At 40.3% G+C, this 7,434-nt stretch overlaps 1 protein-coding gene across 8 annotated transcripts in view; it reads left to right on the top strand.

Moving 5' to 3' along the window:
• The first annotated feature begins 404 nt into the window (after positions 1-404).
• The window catches only part of PROX1 (prospero homeobox 1), a 55,604-nt gene continuing 48,574 nt past the window's right edge, over positions 405-7,434 (top strand). For 2 of the 8 annotated variants that reach the window (XM_038397830.2, XM_043511759.1), the window contains exon 1: positions 406-1,894. The gene's annotated coding sequence lies outside the window, so the exon portion shown is untranslated. Of the gene's footprint in view, positions 1,895-2,095; positions 2,174-2,214; positions 3,419-3,574; positions 3,934-7,434 lie in introns of those variants that run through there. The other 6 variants (XM_038397827.2, XM_038397833.2, XM_038397835.2 and 3 more) reach the window with 6 other exon arrangements.

Raw genomic sequence — 7,434 nt, 5'->3', positions numbered from 1 at the left:
AAGCGGTTTAACCTGTCTGCTCTGACTTTTCCTTCCAAATGTTTGTTATTCCCTCTTTTCCTGCGGTGTGTATGCTTAACCATATTTTTAAAGCAAACTTCAACATCATCCGTTTCAAACGGGGATGATTGTCTTATAGAAATTAACATGTCCGAGAATTAACATGTCTGTGTCTTTACTGATAACACACGTCGTAAATCTGCGCTAACCAGTGTAAAACCTGACCGCACGCTTTGATCTGAGTACATTCCAGATATATTGGGAAGATACTGATCCCCCCCCCCCCCACACACACACACACTGATTTACAGCAGGGTATATAGTTCAATCGGTGTTCAGTTAGCTAGGTATATATTTAAGTTGAACTGAACCTTAGGTGCATGCTTTTATTATGTCTGAGTCAGAGAAGTCCATAGTAAATGAAAGTGAGGAGCAATTAATCTTGTTTATTAAAAGCCATTTGTTTGGACACAGTGCAACATGATGCTCTTTTTTGCTCGTTTATTTTCTGCCTCACAAGTGGTAAGTTAAATGTTGGGCTCACTTAAAGTTGCAGCCTCACATTCAATAGAAAGTGAATCCTCTTTACACCTTGTATTTAAGATTAATAAGAAGTTTTGAAATAACTAATTTTTTAAAGGTTGTAACCCGTGCATCAAAAAGTATTTAAGTACTGTATCCAAACAGGCATTCCTACACAGTAACTGGTTTGGGTTATTGTGTCTGAGTTGCAGGAAATTTGCCTTATATCTGTTGTGCTTTGGCTTTTTTTTTTTAATGCTACTATTGCTCTAGTTAGTATATGATGCTGCCAGAGATGATTAGCCACCACTTCCTAAACATTCACAGCAATGATAGCCCTGGAACACGGACAGATTGGCTTTCAACTTGTACAGTCGCCCCCCCCCCCGCCCCAGTCTGCTAGAATTGCGGAAAGAAAAAAAATATCTAAAATCTTAGTGAATAACCTTGGTCAGCCCACTCCTCACTTTGCTGAAGACTTTCCTCTATTTCCAGGTTGGTTTTTTTAAGTTACTTTCTCTTGAAATACCCCCGCCCCCAAATCACTAAATAGCTGAGGTAGGGTGTCTCCTTTCATTTACTTATCCATAACTGCGGTGCAGCTTTTGCTGTGCAAGTAACATCACCCAGACGAGCTTTTGCTGCTCTTTAGGTAACTGATCTGCCATGCACCGCAGGACCTGGAGTGAGTGGCAAAGATTCAGAAGTAGATCAAGTGCTGCTCTTAGCTGCTGCTTGCAGATGGCTCTCAGTGGAAGCCCCAGATTAGGTGATAAAGTCTCCTTCCCTGCAGCACTGGGTAGGGGGCTGGGGAAGGGATCCAGTTTCTCCTCCTCTTTCTGCCCCCACCCCCACCTCTTTTTTTTTTTTTCTCCCAAGTTCTCGGTTCACTATCCCCCCTTCAATCCGAAGGAGCCTCCCGATTGGGCGCTTGGCCTGGCTCACGTCATTCAGACTGTGACGTGTAGTCTTCCTGTTTCCTTCAGCTGTGTCTTAAAGTAAATCTTGTTGTGGTGCGGAGCCCTCAGCTGAGCGAGGCTGCTCTGCTGTCTGCAGAAATAATAGACAATTACAGCCAGGGAGAGGAGTGCGGCGCGAACGAGCTCTTCCCTCCCCCCTCCTCTCTCTCTCTCTCTCTCTCTCTCTCACTCACTCACACACATACTCTCTCTGTCTCTCTCTCTCCCTCTCCCCTGCACACTCACTCATTCTCGTTCTCACACACACACTCACCCTCCCTTGTCCAATTATAATATTCATCATCAGCAAGCTATCAGGCTCTCTCTCTCTCTCTCTCTCTCTGTTTTCCTCTCTCTTTCCACCGGCACCAAAAAAAAAAAAAAAAGGCTCACTTCCATCGCTTTTGCACTGAGTAAGTATTTCTCTTCACCTCCTTCCTCTCTCTTAAAAAAAAAAAAAAAGCAAGCTTTTCCTCCAGCACTTGCAGGGGCTGGTTAGATGATACCAAATAATCCCCAGCAAAATACTGATCCCCGGTGTCAAATGTGTGCTTCTTTTCCCGGGGGGGAGGGGGGCTTGCAATGACTTTGTTAAATGAATAATAACAATAATCCAATAACTAAAGCAGCAGCGATTTGTTACCCCCAACGCTTCAATGGAACCATCACTCTAGCCTGCCCAGTCCGAAAGAGTAAGTGACCTGGTTGTTGTGGGGTGATATTGCTTGTCTCTTCTCTGCTTGTCTCCATTTCTGCCACCTTTTGTTGACTCTTCTCGTTTTATTTTTGTGTGTGGTTGGAGGGCACTTTGCTGGGGATGGAAAATGCGGGGAGTATTTTACTTCTTTTTGTTGTACTGAGCTTCCCCTTTTTCCCTCTTCCCATCCCCCCCCCCTTTTTAAACTCCTAGTCTGCTCCTATGAGCCTCCTCTTTGTCTTGTTTATTATAGCTGCCTTTCTTTTTGTCTATTCCAATTTGCTTGTCATTTGCATGTCTCTGCTTCTCCGGGTTTGGTTTTTTTTTTTTTAACCCGAGCCGGGCAGGGCAGGGGCTTTTTCATTATTATTGCCTTTCATTCTTCAAAGGGTGGGACGAATTGAGAATTGTGGAAATGTACAGCAAATGTGATCGAGCGAGCGCATGAGAATATATCGTATGCAAGTTTAGGGATAAGGTTATCCGTGATCTGCAGCGGGGTTAGGGATGTGGGCACTCTTCTTTGAAAGGGAATTTTTTTCCTGTTGCTGGAGATTGTGTTGTGTTTTGTTTTTTGTTTTTTTTTTAATCTGATGACTGACCAAAACCACTTTGCCATGTGTGTAAATTGAGTGAAAATGCACGAGGAAACGGTTCTTTCTGAATGGGTCTGCCCTAGCCCTTGTGGAAGGGGGAAAGGGGCAGAGGTGTGCTTTAAGTTTAGCTAAGTCTTGAAAGGGGGGGGAACGTTTGAAGAGTAAATCTTAACATGTGAAGCCTTGTTTGGACAGTGGGCTCAATCGCTAGGTGTGGATTATGTGTACAGTTTGGGCACAAACTCCGCGTGGAAAGCGTTTGTCTCTTGGGGTGCTGAGAAACGGGCTTCCTGCTCAGACGGCGTTTGCTGGGAGGGGGTGTCTTTGGAAGTTAAGAGAAAGTTAGAGTCGGCAGGGAGAGTGCAGGCTGGAATGGGGGGAAGGGAATCAGTCTCCGGCAGAATTGCACGGCAGGTGGGGATGTGGGGACTGGAAATCTTGGCCGGAGGAGCAGAAAGGAGTCCGTGCACGGTTCCCGGTTGCAAAGCAGCCGTCGAGCACCAGTTTGCTCGGGAACTCTGCTTGTGAAGCTGTTCTGGCAGCCCCGATGGGCTCTTAAGAGGGGACGTTCGCCCCCTTCTTTCTTTTCCACAGCGAAAGGTACCGAGAGCCGCCTCGAAATGCGCATGGGCAGTGCCAGACAGGTGTGTTGTGTCAAGAAAGACAGGTGCAAGTTTCTCTCGCTCACTGCAGATCCTCAGCGCAACGACTGATACTGCGAACTTTATGAATTTATGATGCATTGTTAGCCAGGGCTGTCTGCTTCAGTGGCTAAGACCGGGGCGGGAGGGGGGGGATTATGTTTGGTTTCAACCTTGCCCTGGGAAATCTTTAGGGGCCTGGAGAATATTGACAAAGAGTACAGAGCAGGTTGTTTAAAGTCTGTTTCAAAAGAGGCACAGGGCACATCTAAGTGGTTATTTGTTGAAAGTTGGTAGTCTAACTTCATGCATCTTGTCAGCCTGACTTCTTCTGTCTTCTGCTTTCCTTGTGTTTCATATCTGTCATGTAGGCAGAGAGATCTTGGGTAATGTATTTAGGCTTTAAAAAAGCCAAAGATGTCTGCCTCTAAAATGGACAGAAATCACACCTGAGACCAGAATTAAGCTGTCTGAGTTCTACATGCTATGCATATCGTCTCCATTTCGAGAAAGAATAGGTAGGGATGCGCAGATTAACATCTCGATAAAGCATGATTTGTCAGTCATATAAACTGTACATGGTAGTGAGCAACGTTTTCAGGCTAGAGAATCCTTCAAAGATTGAGTAAAAGTTGGGGAAAGTGTACTAAGTTTGGCACAGATTCCAGATGCGTACAATGGGCATTTTGTATTTCTTGCTATGAACAGTAGTGTATCTCCAATGTATTAGGTTTATGTACAGTACGTGAATGTGTGTATACTTTCCCACAAACACTGTACACACATACACATCTACTACCCTATCAGAGAAGAGCTAATATTGCCTAATAGGTTAACAGAGGGTTTTAGAAATATAGTAATTTAACTATTAAATGTAAAAATGTAGAAGGTTTGTTACTTCTGTTATCCTGACAGGTCTGATAGTATGTAAAATGAATTACACTAAGGTAGATTTCTTGCATGTAAATTTGCATGTGGCACATGTCCTTTAGATCTTATGCTTGCAGTTTTTTTATAATCTATCACCAAGCATATAACGTTTACCGCCATTGACGCCCATTTAGAGTTTATTTCACGTGCTTTTCTTCCAAAGCTTACCTCTAATAGCTAAAATATTTATAAATACTCAAAAGTAGACACTTGAGTGCTAACAGGTTACTGAGTTGAACTACAATAAAAAGGTACAATATATATACTTTTGTTACCAGTTCCTTATTAAATTATGCTGCAAATCATATAGCATTCTATGAATGATGCTATCTGTACACAACTTACTTTTCTCAGGTCAAAAGCTAAGGAGGCCTTTTAACGTACATTATGATTTTTTATGATCAGTTAGCAAATTAAATAATCATAGACACAATCAGATTTGAAAGGGATGCCTTATTTGTGTTTAGTTGCAAAATTAAAGAATATTACAAGTTTTATATTCCTCAAATCAGGATTTATTCTATCTCTAAGTATACTGTATTGACTATTTGATTTCAAACATGCTGATTTAACTGCATAATGTAATTTGGAAAAGACATTTAGGCTAGCCTGAGTTGAGTTTACAGGAGGAATCTTGTGAATCTTACAGCTTTGTGCATGCATGGATTCCATGTGGATTTTAATAATTGTTGTTTAACTGCTCATGAAGAACATAAAACTGGTTTGTAAGGAGAACAATAGTGACATTTTTGTACCATGGGTAGGTTTGTTATCTCTTTCTCAGTTGGACAAACTGTTTATCTAAACAATGCAACCTGCAGATTCATGACCATAGGATATGTTTCTCCTCAAAACAGTGAAGGCCTGAACCAGTAAGATGCTGAGTACCACCTGAGACGTGTCAAGTAACCTCAATTCCCATGATAGTCAATGGGAGTTGAGGATGCTCAGTACTTCACAGGAGTTGCTGTGGATGGGCTGGATTGGGCCCTACATGTCCATGTTCTTAAAGGGGGATTGTATTTCTGTTTTAAGATAAAGACCAGCTCGGGTAGCTTCAAAGTTAATTAATTTAATTTTTTTTACTTTTTGGTGTGGAGGAATCCTAATAAAGGCGCTATTAGTGCACCCAGAGTTGTTAATTATTTCTATTCTGTTTAAAATTCCTCCATAACAGCATCTCAGCTATAGGAGATAAGGTGACCCGCTTTGTCAAGAATTCTATTTGAAAATGTCCATGAAAACCATTCCAAAAGTTAGTAGAAAACCACTATTGCTAAGGAACAATTATTAATTTTACACAAAATAATTTGTCACTTTGTACTTCTCAGTAGTTCAGTAAAGTGATTTTTAGCACCAAAACAGATTCATGATATAGAAGCGTAATATGTTCTTCAGATTTATCTATCTTTTTGTGTGGGGGGGATACAACTATCTGAAATTGCTTTTATCTAACATGCCCTGGCTTATTCTGCCAAAATCATGTCCAGTATAACCCTTTTGTTAAACTTTTGAATGTCCCTATTATCAAGAACATGTTAAATTTCTTTAGTTGCATTATCATAATAAGCAGAGAACAAACTTGCAAACACCTGAGCAAAGATAGTAGTTGGCTGATTAAAAAGAGAGAATGAACCATTTTCAGCTTTGCAGGATGATGTTCCCCTGGAATTCCTCAGTGAGTATACTTCATATTCAGTGCTTTGGTACTGTTTATCCAGTTGGTTATTTCGTATCAATTGAGTACCAAAGGCTTTAGTTGTCAGTACAGATTCCTTCACAGCTATTCAACTTTAAATAAGCTTGTCATACTTACTAAACTTTATAGAGAAGTTTTCCTGTATTAAACTATAATAGGTATCTAGTATCCAATGTATAATCTAGAATATCTATCCTATCTAATATGAATTATCAAACTAGATATTGTATAAATTATTTCTTTCTAACAACTACAGCAAAATACCTGACATCATACCCCATTCTATAGACAGTATTAATAGATTTTAGGACAATGAATCCTTGAGATGTCTGGAAAGAAAGCTGTTTGCAAATTTATGTTATATTGGTTTGTACCTAATCATGTAAATGGATATTGATTATATACATGTCTTGTGGATGTTACATTATTCAGAAATTGACCATTATTACAGATCTATTATTAAACTTCTTGTAATGAGAATTTTTTTAAAGGTAGGTAGAATAATACAAGATACTCTATCAGATGGATTCAGAGAGGTGCTGAGCACCTTATTTCACATTGAAGTCCAAGGAAACTGAGAATGTTCGCTATCTTGGAGGAGGCGGTCAGCACCTGACAGGATTGGGCCCCTACATGGAACTACATATGTGTTTAGAGTTGATATAATGAAAAATACACTTGGCAGAGAGTAAATGTCAAAAGTGACTCGCAATATAAAGTTAAACCTTAATGATTTTAAATTAAAGAATTGAAGAACTGCCTTTCCTTTTAAAAAAAAATTACATAAAAATATGGCTTATAGTAGGTGATTTTCTAAATATATATTCCTGAATGGGTGTACACAGACATAACCATGTATGTAGGAAATATAGTGCTGATGAAATATGCAGAGAAAGTAGGAATATTTTTTCTTTCCAGTATTAAATTCTTCCTTTAATATCTGTGTCATATTCAACAAACACATTATTGCTGAATTGGATTTTGCATTCTGCTATCCATTGTGTTCTGTTTTCCTCTGGACATGAACTCATTTTGGCCCCTTTAAGCCAAGGATATGAGCTGATATAATTCAATGGATAAAGTAGAGGTATTTCTCATTATTTAGACTGAGAATAGTGCACATCTTAAGACAGAAGCCCCATAGGCTTTATTGAATACCAGGAGCAACCCAGAAATGTTTACTGCACAGGGTGAGAGAAGCACTCTCAACCTCCAATAAGAATGGGAGAGAAAAAGGGTGTCACATTCCAGAGCACCTCCAATATGTTAAGGGGAAACTGAGTTCCCTCATGGTGGTAGAAGTGAGCTGGTAAGCAGTTGTGAATGCATGGTTTGTGGGAGAGGAAGATGGAAGCTCAGGAGGAAGGATGCATAGCGATGACCTTATGAC

This window comes from Dermochelys coriacea, chromosome 3 (assembly GCF_009764565.3).
Source record: "Dermochelys coriacea isolate rDerCor1 chromosome 3, rDerCor1.pri.v4, whole genome shotgun sequence".
Taxonomy (NCBI): domain Eukaryota; kingdom Metazoa; phylum Chordata; order Testudines; family Dermochelyidae; genus Dermochelys; species Dermochelys coriacea.
This window is presented reverse-complemented; position numbering and strand designations above follow the sequence as displayed.